The sequence below is a fragment of the Nicotiana attenuata genome, chromosome 7, assembly GCF_001879085.1.
Source record: "Nicotiana attenuata strain UT chromosome 7, NIATTr2, whole genome shotgun sequence".
In the NCBI taxonomy this organism is placed as follows: domain Eukaryota; kingdom Viridiplantae; phylum Streptophyta; class Magnoliopsida; order Solanales; family Solanaceae; genus Nicotiana; species Nicotiana attenuata.
The window spans coordinates 66,415,245-66,430,585 of NC_031995.1; positions in this window are offsets into that span (position 1 = coordinate 66,415,245).

The window sequence follows — 15,341 nt, forward strand, 5'->3', positions numbered from 1 at the left end:
TTGAGAGATTTCTAGATATGCTGAAACAGGTTAATGTAAACTTACCATTCACGAAATTGCTCTTACAAATGCCAGCTTATGCCAAATTCTTAAAGGAGATCCTGACAAAGAAGAGGAAGATAGAAGAGACCTCATTGGTCAAGCTCACAGAGCGTTGTAGTGCGATATTGCAAAATAAAATCCCACAAAAGTGTGAAGATCCAGGGAATTTGACTATACCTTGCTCTTTAGGCTCTATTAACTTTGATAAGTCTTTGTGTGATTTTGGCACCTCAATTAATTTAATGCCTTTGTCTATTTACAGGAAACTGGAGAAAGAGATCGGAGAGATAAGGTTAGCACCAATATCTTTGCAGCTGGAAGACCAAACGACATTGATACCAGAGGGGATAGTGGAAGATGTCTTAGTGTAGGTGGATAAGTTTGTATTTCCTGTGGATTTTATAGTGGTGAATATGGAGGAGAATAAGGAGGTCCCCCTTATCCTAGGAAGACCATTCTTAGCAATGGGTAAAGCAATATTAGATATACACGAGAGAAAACTTATGCTTAGAGTGGGTGAGGAGACTGTGAATTTCAAGATGGATGTAGAAGCGGGGCTGAAAAAGGAGAAACCAGCTGCAAATGCTGAGTGGAAAGTGAAGGGCTTGAAAGATAAGGCTGTAGTGAGTGAAAATGATAAGTGTGGGGTGTAACCAAAGAAGGATGAGAAGAAGCTGTCTGCATGGATGTGTGCATCAGTTCGGGCGCGAGGAATGGAGCCCGACTTCGACTCAGACTCCGACTAGAGATTCAGGGAAGTTTCCTCTATCTTATGCTTTTTAATTGTGTGTCATGGGGACATGCCACAACTTAAAGTGTGGGGTGAGAGATATTCGTTTTTTGTATGTTTATTAGTTTTAGTTTCTTTTTGTTAGTTGTAGTAGTTAGAAAAAATATTTGAAAGAAAAAAATTTAAAAAATTTCGATTTTTCCCGACGATGGATATCACTCGATAGGTTTCTTGAGGGATTAAAGTCGAAAGAAAAAGACAAAAAGATTTTCTTTTGTTAGGTATTGTATTAATTCCCCCTTGATTTTTTTTTTGTGCCGTGTTTCTTTTCCAAGGGTTTTATTTGAACCGGGTGTAGTTAGTTTTTATTTTTGTTAGGAGTAGGAAACCTTGTGCTTTTGTCTAGAGTGTCTTGATGAGTCCAATCCTGAGTGAGTTATGTTCCATGTGTGTGTGAGATTTTGTGTTATTCTGTGCATAGAATTTGATGTCTAGAACTTGCCCCGTGTGTTTGCAAAGCAAAATAGTAGTTGTGTTCAGTCTTGGAAGTGATATAGGCATTTCTTTGTCGAGCCTGTATATGCTTTTACCCACCTAATTGTTGTGTATCTTAGTTAACCCCTTTGAGCATGTAATCCTGTTTCTTTGGCAACCACATTACAAGCCTTACTCATTTGTTTGAATTGACCATCTATTTGAACCTTTTACCTCTCATGAGCACTTGAATTTGTTATGAACTTTGTAAAAGTTTAAGTGTGGGGTGGTTGGTTTGGCTTTAGAGTGGAACTAATGAAATCAGGAGAAAGGTGCAATATTTTGAAAAAGTAAGAGCCACCTGAATTGAAAGAGAAAAGAAAAAAAATATTGTGTTGTTGTGCAAATATTCATTGATAGTGGTAACTCTTGATGAAATTGTTCTTAAAGAAGTAGGGAGTTAATGTATATTGATGTGAAGGTGGAATTATGGTTTGACATAAGTATGGGATTCTGAATTGTAAAAGTGTATGTATTAAAAGTGCTTAGGGAGGTGTAGTCACTCTTATATCTAAATGTGTCCTACCCGTCCCGTAGCCTACAATACAACCAAATAAAGCCCCATTTGATCCTTGACTGAACGAACTCAATTAGTGGAGTAGTACACTATGGGCAAGCCTATGGTACGTCTTTTGTGGCATATGAATGTTGTTTCTGAGAGTGAGCAACTTCTGTCTATCTTGAGTTCCTAATTGTCTTAAATTTTGTTGTGTGTGAAACTACTCTCTATTGTTGTGTGAGGGCACTTGATTCATGAAGGAAAGGTAATGCTCATTGACTTCCATGTTAGAGTAAGTGAGCTGGTTATAAATAATGCGTGGTGCTTTTGAGTCAAATTTTGAGGTTAGGATGTTACAGTATTATACTTAGTCTATTTTAAATATTTTTGGTATGATGAGTTATGAGAGTTGTTTAAAAAGGTCGTGTTTATATAAAGTGTAGTTTGATTGCTCGAGGATGAGCAATGATTTAAGTGTGGGGGTGTTGATGGTAGGCTATAATCTCGTGTTTTAGTCGCTTATCGCATCCTAATTTACTGCACTTTGATTGTGTTAGAGCTTTAATCGCTAGTGTTTTGTACTTATTGTGTGTTTTATGGCTTGTAGGAGTGATTTTGAGTGACCTAGTGGTTACAGAGCTAATTCGAGCTATTTGGAGCTTTGAGGTCTGAGTAAAAGCCCAAAGGATTAAGCCAGGATCGCGTTCAGGGGTCGAGGATGTCGCGCCCCTTTTTCTCGTGAAATCGGGTTTCGACACATGACAACTCTTTTCATGAAGGTGTTAAAAAAGAGAGTCGCGACCTAACGGGTTTGAGGTGCATTAGGGCACCTGTTAGCAAGTAACTCAGGTTTAACTAGTTTGCGTCACCAAAGATCGGGTAAGGGCTCAAATTACCTCGAAGAGAAGGTGCTAGGCACTCTTAGAGGTCCACCACTGTGGGTCCCGGCCGAACTCGAATTATATGAGTTAGTCCAAAATAAAGGGAAAGACAAGGAGTTGGGGCAATTATTATCAAAATCTACCAACAAACAAATAATTGATTTTAAAACAAGATGGGAGGGGGGTCCTAAGTTTTTTAGCCTAAAGGATCACCCCGTGCAACATAAATGATACTTCGTAACTCCCTCGGGATGGGGTGTTACTCGTATTATTCAGCGGGTACAGACTATCATCTCCTGCTACCTGATTACTATCTTTAAGTTGTTACCTAAAGCGCTCTAGTTGATTCTAAATCGTGCCTTATGCGTGCACTACCCATCCCATGCCTATGGTCTAGGAGGCGTTTGGACCTCTATTTTGGGTGGTTCTAGACTTAACTTAGGTTGCTTAAAATGAGAAAACTAGGCAACATACAAAACAAGTTGGACTTCGTATGAAAGCAATTAAGGGCTCAAGTTAGCCTCCACACTTAGACAACAAATGCACGCAAACACATCAGACATTTGACAGTTTCAGAATTGAGATGAGTTAAAGCCATTAAGCCCTATAGATATGATTTCTATGTGACTTTGGAGTTCAAACATGCAGACAGTTTCAGATGCAAGGTGTTATTTTAGAGGCATGACTTCTAAATAACTACACAGTTTAGGGAACCTGATAGTATATGCTGATTATTACAGATTATAAGTGTTTAAACGTATAGACATGATATCTAAGTGCAGTAATTTTCAGTGATAACTGTGGGAGATATTCAAAATTGCCCAGTTTGATCCTATAGCATGCTTTCTAATAGTAGCAACGAAACAATGTTTGAAAGTTCAATATATTAGCACTTAAAAGCGAGTGATAATGTCCTATAGGCCGGATTTCTAACGATTAGTAATTGAAACTGGTATTAGCTACAATATGCATGTCTCTTAAGCGAGTAATTATAACAACAACACGTTAACCAATTAAGACCCTATATGCATGATTTCTAAAATGCAGATTGGTAGAACATAAACTAATATAATCCTATGATCATGGCACCTAGTGAACATGCTGCAATTGAAAGATTGGTCATTTTATTTCCTATAGGCATGATATCTAACAAACATGTAGAAGCAGAATATGTTCGAGCAAATTAAACACCTATAGGCAGATTATCTAAAAACACATAGGAACAGAACATGTTTGAACAAATTAAACACCAATCGGCAGGATTTCTACCTGTTTCATGCAAATATCAAAGTAAACCCATTTTCTCAATTTTACTAACATCTCAATTGTTATTACAGAATTATTACAGGCCCAATGTATGAAATAAATTACAAAGTTATAAAATAACTATAGTAGGCCTTAGACATGCCCAAAGTATACCCGGCCAGGCTAGGCCTTCAATTTCACATCCAACAGGCTTCATCACAGCCCAGAAGTCATAGCCAATCAAACCTAGAAAACATCCCTCATTTACATAAAATAGCCAAAACCCAGTAGCCATCAAAGATTCAGAAAACATCCATGCACAACCCATTGGCTCATTCAGTAGGTGAAAAGAGGGAAGGATGGAGCATTTAGGACAGAGTGCCAAGGAACCTTAGACCCTAGTGCGTCAGAGTTCCCAAGGGCTTCAAGAACCTAGGGCAGTGCTCACACTAGGGAGGTTGAAAGAGGAAACTTAGGGGAAGGGCTTTGGCTTTCAACCAGCCCCAGAATTAGACTCATAACAGGAAACAATCAGTGAAAAAAGTAATATAGTAATAGGTTTGGAAAGCATTTGCAAACTTATAAGATAATCACATAAGCAAATTAACACACTGCGCGGGGTGGCATATGATAAGGAACAAGAAGCCTGAGATTGCAAGTTAACATGCAATGGTATTAGACTATCAAAAACAAAGTAGTGCAACCAATTTAGGACTTAAAGGATCATATTATACCAAACACAATAGTTAAACATTATAATACAAGCAGGATCAGGTAATATAGAGAGTATCAGTCAGGCAGACTGCTTTAAGGGATTACAAATCACTAGGGGTACAGATTGGTCATGGCAAGAACACATATAGTGGCAACAATAGTCACAGGAGCATACAACATTCAGAGCAAGGTCTTAAACAAGATAGGGCATGCTAATAACATCAATTAGTCATTAGAAGTTCAGGATTAGGCAGAGAAACATGGATTGAACCATATAGTCAAAGCAGAACATTTGAACTATCAGCAACATTAAACTAAGCATGCTTCATTCTTTCCAAACTAAATAAGTTAGGTGCAGAGACATATTTAGGCTAACAATCATAGGCAGAATTAGGCGAAAAGAGTCAAAGAAACACATTAAATCATGCAGTTTCAAAGAACATGCTTAACATAATAGAGTAAACGCTACAAAGACTTAGAGACTAACCAGTAATTGTTCGACAAATAAGGAAAAGGATTGCAGTAAGGACCCAGAGCTCTGAATGTGTCAAGTTCTGCGGGTTTCAAGAACCTTGGAAATGCTCACACCCAAGAGAGGACAGAAAAAGTAAAGTCCGGTGGCCTTGGCTTTCAGCCGGCCAAGAGCAAAATAGAATAGAATAGTAAACAATCACAGAGTAGAAAAAACATCAGCTTTTTTTAGTGAGAAAATAGTGATTAAAGTCTGTCTCAAAGGGGAATGGGGAGGGGTTTATATAGTAGTAGAAATTAAACACCAAACAAGGAAAATTATCAATCAAACAAGAAAGGAAAGAACATCACATGCAATCAAAAATCAGTAAGGAAAAGAGAAAAACTTCAAGCCCTAATTTTAAGGGAAAGTGAATAATCGGCAGAATCTAAACAAAGAAAATCGAACTCACACATAATAGGACGAATACAGACAAAATGACACTCAAAATTAGAGATTTGAACCAATTTTGCTTCGATCTAAAGAGACGAAAACCCTAGTTTTAGGGCAAGTAAGAATCAACAGAAAATATACAGAGATTCGTACCCATAATAGAACAAGGGTGAATATAGACGGAATAGCAGAAAGGTCAAGGATTTGAACCGACTTTGGTTCAATTTTGATGAGATTTGCTTGCCATGTTTAGGCAAGCAACTATGTAACACCACAGACGGACAACCACTAGTGAGAGGAGATCAATAAGGTAAGGGAATCAATGATTGATTCTATTTTTGAGCTGGAATCGGAGAGGATTGGAGGTCACGACGGCTAGGGTTTGATAGAGAGAGAAGAGAGATGAGAGCATATGAGGGCGGCGGGTTGGAGGGAATGGCTAGGGTTTTGGGGGGGTTTGGTTAATTAAAAACGGGGGAAGGATGTGGGCCGCTGATCTTGAAAGATTAACGGCTGGGATTTAAAAGTGAACGGGGCGGGTTAAAATAGATGGTACCGACCGGGTTGTGGGATTGAGTTAACTGATTTGGGCTGGGGTTATTGGGCTGGTGTATGGGGTATTGGGCTGGTGTATTAGGTCTGAAAAATAGGTTTAGAATTAGGCTATTATTTAAATACCCCATATTTAGCAAAAAAAATAACTTATAAAATAATTAATAAAAAAAAATTATTTATTCACTAAAATGATTAAAAATAATAAATAACACTATAAATATAAAAAGATATTTTTTGCATAAATAACATAATTTTACATGACTATGGGCTATTATTGCAAAAATGTGCAATTAGCCTAAAAATGCAAATGTAATTATAAAAATTATAGTAAAATATTTAAAAACATACATGTTGGTATAAATGATGAGTTTGGATGAATAAATCACCATAAAAATGATTTGAAGGATAAGTATTGTGTATTTGTACAATAAAAATGCAGAAAGAAATTGATTTAAAACCTTTAATAATTATGGAAATTTATGACAAATTCCTGTATAGGTTCATAAACTAAATGATGATGCATACTATTTTGAAACTATATATATATATATATATATATATATATATATATATATATACACACACAATTCAAAATTTGAGGGAGAAATTGGGTATCAACAGAGGACCAAGCCTGGATATCAAAAATCGAAGTTTGAACTTCACCCTGAGAAAACAACACAGTGTGGGGCGCCGCATCTGTACATTTGTGCTTCCTGTTGAAAGTTCAAGCTCTCTGAAGATCTCCACTTCTGCCCCGCGTGGCGCTTCGCCCCATGCGGCGCGCCTGTGCAGTTTTTACAGAGTGAAAATCCTATTTTCGCTAGGAGAAGGTGGTTTCGTCTGGGCCCGACCCTACTTGCTATAAAAACATGGAAAAACGTTATTTTCTAGACTTTTGACACATAATCAACCTAAGGGGGATAAGGAAGAGTTGGAGGAGCAAAAGCACAAGGATTTCATCATTCCTTCCTCACTCAAGACCTGTGTTTGGATCGAATCTATGTTTTCCTATTCTTTAATTATATTTGTGATGTATTTCTCAGTGATTACGGAGTAGTTCATTTTAGGGTTTGATGGATTTGGTGTATTGATGATTTTTTATGGATTATAACTCTAGTTTTATGTATTGAAGCATTTTTTGATGATTTAATTATTGCATATATATTCGCTTGTTCATGTAATCGAGAGAGGCATAACTTGTGATATCTTTGCATTATGTTGTTAGTTGAGTTCATTAATTCATCTTAGTAACTGGAAGAGGCTAGTTGAATCATTGATTAAACCTAGTTAGGAGGATAATCGAGAGAGGTTCACCTAAAGACCAATCTCTTACGCATTCTTGCATATCTTCACAGTGCTTAAATTGGTTCATCTTGTGAGGTTAGGACTTAATAGAGAGAGGAGTTTCTATTGAACCTATGAACTAAATTAAGTGAATTCGAGAGACTCACTTAAACATTAAAAGTGAATTATCTAGAGATCCCAAACAATTATCTTGCACCTATCCTATCAAATTCCTATTTTCTCCCGCTGATAACTTTCTTTGCTTATTCCTTTGTGTCGATTATCATTAGTCAATAGATTTAGATTCTTAGTAAATTTTAGTTAGAAATCATATAAATCTCAATTGTTGATCCTCTTGGATAGCTATCAATCTAGAAACTATGAGAATACTGTTTTAATCCAATGCCTATGGATACGATATTATACTATACTATATTTAATTAGCGAGCATAATTTAAGTGTGTATTTTGCGCTAGTCAACGTAGTCAAGGCATTCTTGAGCTTCTGAAAGCTCAACTCACACTCATCCGAGCACCTGAATGGAGCACCCTTCTGGGTCAATCTAGTCAATGGGGCTGCTACAGATGAAAACCCCTCCTCGGGCCGGCGATAATACCCCCGCCAAACCCAGGAAGCTCCGAATGTCTGTAGCTGAAGTAGGTCTAGGCCAATTCTGAACCACCTCAATCTTCTTAGGATCCACTTTAATGCCCTCAGCCGATATAACATGCCCCAAAAAGGCGACCGAGTCTAACCAAAATTCACACTTTGAAAACTTGCCATATAACTGACTATCTCTCAGAGTCTGAAGTACAATCCAAAGGTGCTGCTCATGCTCCTCTCTACTGCAGGAGTAGATCAAGGTATCATCAATGAATACGATCACAAACGAATCCAGATAGGGCTTAAATACCCAGTTCATGAAATCCATAAATGTTGCTGGGCATTTGTCAACCCAAATGACATCACTAGGAACTCATAATGCCCATACCGAGTCCGAAAAGTCATTTTAGGGACATCCAATGCCCTAATCTTCAACTGATGGTAGCCAGAACTCAAATCAATTTTTGAAAACACTTTGGCACCTTGAAGCTGATCAAATAAGTCATCAATCCTTGGCAACGGATACTTGTTCCTGATAGTGACTTTGTTCGACTGCCGATAATCTATACACATCCTCATCGAACCATCTTTCTTCTTCACGAATAACACGGGCGCACCCCGAGGAAAAAAACTAGGTCTAATGAATCCCTTATCAAGTAAATCTTGCGACTGCTCCTTCAGTTCCTTCAACTCAGGCGAGGCCATACAGTATGGTGGAATAGAAATGAGCTGAGTGCCCGGAGCCAAATCAATACAAAAGTTAATATCTCTGTGGGGTGGCATCCCCAGCAGATCAGTAGGAAACACCTCTGGAACTCACGCACAACAGGCACCGAATCCATAAAAGGAACCTCCGCACTAGAATCGCGAATATAGGCCAAATAAGCTAGACATCCCTTCTCGACTATACGTCGAGCCTTGACATAAGAAATAACCCTGATGGTAGAATAGACATGAGTCCCTCTCCACTCTAATCGAGGCAACCTCGACATAGCTAAGGTCACCGTCTTGGCATGACAATCCAATATAGCACGATAAGGTGACAGCCAATCCATGCCCAAAATAACATCAAATTCTACCATATCAAAAAGTATGAGATCTACCCTAGTCTCAAGACTCCCAATAGTAATCACACACAAGCGATAGACACGATCTACAATAATAGAATCTCTCACAAACATAGACACATACACAGGAGCACTCAAAGAATCACGAGCCACAATCAGATATGAAGGAAAATAGGATGACACGTAGGAAGAAGTAGAGCCCAGATCAAATAGAACTGAAGCATCTCTGTGGAAAACTCGAACAAAACTTGTGATGACGGTGTCAGATGACTCAGCCTCGGGTCTAGCTGGGAATGCATAATATTGAGGCTGAGCCCCACCACCCTGAACTCCATATCTTGGACGATCTCTAGCTGGCTGGCCTCCACCTCTTACGGCCTGACCTCCCCCTCTGGCCGCCTGACCCCTGTCTCTGGCTGGCTAAGCGGGCGGTGAGGCAACCGGTGCCGGGACCATGTCACGAGGACTCTGTTGTGGCATGGTGCTCAACAATCTCGGATAGTAACTCCTGATGTGACCGGTACCCCCACACTCAAAACACCCATCCTGCTACTGTGGCTGCTGAAGATGTAACTGAACCGAACGGGCTGGATAACCACGGTGATAGCTCTGGATTGGAGGTGCACTAATAAGAGCTGATGGTGCATTGTAGGCTGGTTGCCCAAGATAAGATACATAAGGACCATGACTACCCAAAGCACTATGGGATGTCTGAAGCGCTGAATGGAATGGCCTAGGAGGATGGCCTTTACCAAAGGTACTCCTACCTCATGATAAGCACCACTGAAACCACCAGAATGACGAGGCCTCTTATCAGACACCGGCCCCCTCTCCTAACCACGAACCATCTTGATCCGTCTAGAAATATCTACGGCCCTCTGGAAAGAAATATCGTCCCCAGTCTCCATGTCCATCTATAGCCTGATATTGAAAGTGAGCCCATCAGTAAATCTCCTCACTCTCTCCCTCTCATTAGGGAGTAAAACAATGTCATGGCAAGCTAGGTCCACAAATCGAGTCTCATATTGGGTAACAGTCATACTACCCTGCTGAAGACGCTCAAACTACTTACGGCAATCCTCTCTGAGTGAAAGGAATGAACTTCTCTAGAAATAGCTGTGAAAATTGATCCCAGGTGAGTGCAGTTGAACCAGCTGGTCTAGTCAACACATAATCCCTCCACCATTTCTTGGCAGAACCGGTCATCTGGATCATTGCAAAATAGACCCCATTGGTCTTAACTATACCCATGTTGTGCTACACTTCGTGGAAATGGTCCAAGTAATCCTGTAGGTCCTCAGAAGGTGCACTGGTGAAATGGATAGGAAAGAGCTTGGTAAAATATCCAGCCTCAACAAGGCCTCAGAAGACATAGGGCCTATCACCATCTTGTGCCACAACAACTGGTTGAACCACCACAACTGGCTGGGCTACTGGAGTCTGATATAGGGGAGACACCTACTCCGGGGTGTGAGTTGCGGGAGTCTGTGCTCCTCCCCTAGCTCGAGATATGGTTGGTGCCACCGAAAATGCACCCGTTAGGGCCACACTCTCCATAAGGCCCACCAAGTGAACTAGAGCGTCCTGAAGTACTGTAGTGGCTATGAACCCCTTCGGGACCTGAGCTGGTCCGACGGGTACGGTTTGAGTTGGGACCTGCTCCTCGTGATCCACTTGAGGCTCCACTGCGGGTGCTGCTGCCCGAGCTCTATGCTGAGCTCTGCCTCTGCCTCAGCCTCTGGCTCGACCTCTGGCCTTGGTAGTAGCTGCCACAAGGGGCTCTAGCTCCTGTCCGGCTGCAGATGCCGTGCGTGTTCTCGCCATCTACGCGAGAACAAGAATAGAATGGTTCAATAATCAATGATAGAATAAATTCGCACGACAAAGAAGGATAGAAGTGAAATATTTCCTAAACTCCATAGCCTCTGGAAGATAAGTACAGATATCTCCGTACCGATCCTCCGGACTTTACTAAGCTTGCTCATGACTCGTGAGACCTATGCAAGCTAGTGCTCTGATATCAACTTATCGCGATTTGGAATTCCCGTCTTCGAGACCGTGATAGAGCCGAACATTTCACTTGCTAGGCAAGCCAACGTTAGCTATATCTGTTGACCATTTTTAACAATTTCCAAATTAAATGACAATAATAAAATCGAATAGTCTGAAATACAGTATTAAACTAACAAGTGACGAAATCCAAATACAAATCGCGAAACTGGTTCACGAAAATATGAGCGTCTAGAAATACTACAGATAATGGTCTGAAATAAACATAGCTGTCTGAATCAAAATAAACAGCTAAAAGGAAGTAGAAGGGGAATTCAGGGCTGCGGACACCGTGCATCTATACCTCAAGTCTCCACTTATAGCTAGATCCGAGCAAGTCTACTGAATGCCGCTAGGACCAACTCCAAAATCTGCATAAGAAGTGCAGAGTATAGTATGAGTATAACCGACCCCATGTACTATGTAAGTACCGAGCCTAACCTCGACAAAATAGTGACGAGGCTAAGGCGAGCCACTTACAATAACCTGTACGCAGTGACAATAATAATAACAGGAAAGGAAAATAGGAAATGAAAGTAAAGCAGTTAATTTATGAAAATAAAATCAATCCTCACAATCTGAGTGCCCAGAATAGCAGACCTTGTAAGTTCATATAAAAATGCTGAAAACCAACACAATAACAACAACGACTATAACACACACATTTTGCGGAGGCGCGCAACGCGATCCCACCGTACACACATAATCCTCCCTTATTTTATCTTAGCATCATTTATCAATATCAAGAATCACGTAAATAATCCGTTGCGGCGCGCAACCCGACCCTACCATATCAGCATAATTGATGTCATGATTCTCCCTTATTACACCATATTATAATTTATCAATATCAAGCATTACGTAAATAACCGGTGCGGCGCGCAACCCGATCCCACCATATCGTTGTAATCAATATCAAAATCCTCCCTTATTCCATCATATTACAAACTGTTGCGGCGTGCAACCTAGTCCACAAACAATTTCAATAAACGTAATCAATCCAATAACTCAATTTACAAGAATCTCCACAATCAAGGGATATGAAAGTAAAGCAATAAAGGAACCACGCACTAATCAAAGGGATGCCACAAATAGAACCAAAAGCAACAATACAAGTCAAGTACGTCACAATTAAGGTGTGCAAATAAGACAATTAAGGAAAGTAGTAATTAATCACGGAATCATGGAAGGGACGAATAATGCAATACAAGAATAATTAATGACAAGTAACAAATTACGGCATAGAAAGCGACTAAAGCATATAACAGTTAAGGCATGGAATGAGATAATTCATTAAATATGAGGAAGGATATGGAGACAATTATTTGGACGGCGTATATACACTAGTCACCTCGCACATACGCCGTTAGACACGTCATTCACATAGCATATAGTTCAAGGGTTCCTAATTCTCTCGAATCAAGGTTTGACCCAACACTTACCTCGCTCCGCAATCAAATCAAAGCTCAATCGGGGCATTTTCTCTAAAATTCGCCTCCAAACTAATCGAATCTAACCAAAATCGACTTAATATCATCAAGCAATGCTAGAAAAATTAATTACAATAGATAAAGCAAAGATCTTTATACTTTTACCAAAAAGTCAATAAAAGTCAACCCCGAGCACGATTATGTCATTAGTTTCGAAATCTGACCTCAATTTGAGGTTTAAATCTCAATTTTACAAAAATTCTTAATTCTACCCCAAATGCCTAATTTCTACCAAGAAAGAGCATCGATTAAAGGTTAGAAATCAATGGGTATTGATGGAAATGGAAGAAAACGAGTTAAATCTACTAACCTATGAAGTTGGAATGAAATATCTCTTTTAAATCGCCTCTAGGCCGCGCTCAAACTTGGAAATGATAAAAAATAGGTTAAATCTTGATTTTTAGAAGTTTTAAAGACTGGGCGTCAGGTGTTCTTCGCGTTCACGAAGCACCTGACGTGTTCACGAAGAGCACTGGCGAAAAGGCCACAGCGATCACGGTCAACTCTTTGCGTTCGCGAAGGCTTAGCCCCTCTTTCCTTCGCGTTCGCCAGCCAACGCCCCCGTTCGCGTAGAGCCACTTCCCAGCTCCCCCAGAATCCTACAAAGCTTCGCGTTCGCGTAGGCACATTCACGTTCGTGAAGGGTTAGCCCCCCTCCGATTCGCGTTCGTGACCCATACCTCGCATTCGCGAAGAGTAACTCTGCCCCCGTCCCAATTTCCCCATTCACGATCGCGAGAGTAGCTTTGCGATCGCGAAGCACAAAACACCAGATATCAGCAGATAGTTGAAACCAGCAACTTCCTAAGTCCAAAATGGTCTGTAGCCTATCCAAAACTCACCCGAGCCCCTCGAGCTCCAAACCAAACATGCACACAAGTATAATAGCACCATACGAACTCATTTGCGCAATCAAAACACCAAAATAAGACCTAGAACCACGAATTGGACATCAAAATGTATTAAATTTTCAATGAAACTTAAGAACTTGCAAATTTAGAACCAGACGTCCAAATCACGCCAAATCAACTCCGTTTTGCACCAAATTTTGCAGTTAAGTCATAATAGTGAAATGAACTTATACCAAGTTCCGGAACCGAAATCCAAATCCCGTAGCAACAAAGTCAACCTATGGTCAAACTTAGGAATTTTTTAAACTTTCAATTACTAGTTTTCAATAAATCACATTAAATCGAGTTAGGAACTTCTGAATTTAGTTTCGGGCGTACGCGCTAGTCCCAAATCACGATACGAATACCAGGATCCTCTAAATACTTTATTCGGGTCCGTTTACACAAAATATTGACTATAGTTAGCTCAAATTATTTTTAAAGCTAGATTTCACATTTTCTTAAATTTTTCACATAAAAGTTTCTCGGAAAAAGACACGAAGCAAATCGAAGAACGCTAAGTGGAGCTATTCGAAGTCTCGGAACACATAAATGAAGGCTAAAACTAAAAATGACCTATCGGGTCATCACAGGAGATTAGGGAGGGGGAAGAAGAGAAATAAGTGGGACGAAGAGAGAGAGGTAATTTAACTGCGAAAGTTCTTTCTTTTTAATAATTTTGATCCTTCCTTTTTTTTTTCTTCTTCTTCTTATTTTAGTGCTATTTTTTTTGGTACATATGATTGCACACTCCTTATATGGTGATAGACACTCGTTTGGCCACTTCAGCATTGTGATCGCCCTATGTATATGGTTAATGGTTAAAGGGGTCTATTAGTTCATAAGTATATGAGTTAGAGTGTTCAATGAGAAATATATAAGTTTATTTATCGGATGGCAAATTGGTGCACATTTAAGTGGCTACGAGACCATTTTGCCTTAATTGTTTATAGTATATTTTCAAACGGGCCTACTGGCCGCTCTTTTTTCAAGGAAATAGTATTATTTTTGTTAAAAAAAAGGAATTTTTACATTCCTATGCCACATAGGAAACCTTATTACCCTCAATGTTTAAGGTTTGACTTAATTACACTTAGTATACCAAATTACCAATTCTATACCATAGTGTATTTTAAGGGTACAACTAATGCAGCGTATATCCCTCCTTAATTCAAGGTACCGTATATCCCACCCCTCCCATGTTTCTCTCTCTCAAACCCTCACCCTCGCCCACGTTTATGTACTGTTAGCCATAGGTTCCAACAACTCGTGTTGCAGAGGCTTCTCCGTCATTCGTTATCCCCATAAGATTTGACAGACCAAAATCTGAAATCTGTTTGCAAAGCAAAGGCAATGAGATGTTTTTGGGTTCGAAACCGACAACCAAAAAGACAAAACCCGGGCACCAGAACAAACCTTTGCTCTAAAAGAATCGTCAAGAAGGATGTTGCTTGTCTTTATATCTCGATGCACATAATGCGACTTGGTGTGCTCATGAATGTATTACAGACCTCTAGCAACATCAAGTCCAATTTTGTAGAAGTTTTAGCCGTTTTGGATTTGTGAAAACAGAAAATAATGCATCTACAATCAGAATACAAATAATCTACAATTCATCTACAAAATATCGACAAACTGGGTATATTGAATTTTAATATCCCAATTCCCATTCGATTGTAGTTTAATTGAGATTTTCGACATACTTGCGTTTTTGCATAAGATTTGTAGAAGTTTTAGGCGTTTTTGATTTGTGAAAACAGAAAATAAAGCATCTACAATTAGAATACAAATAATCTACAATTTATCTACAAAATATCTACAAACTGGGTACATTGAATTTTTATATCCCAATTC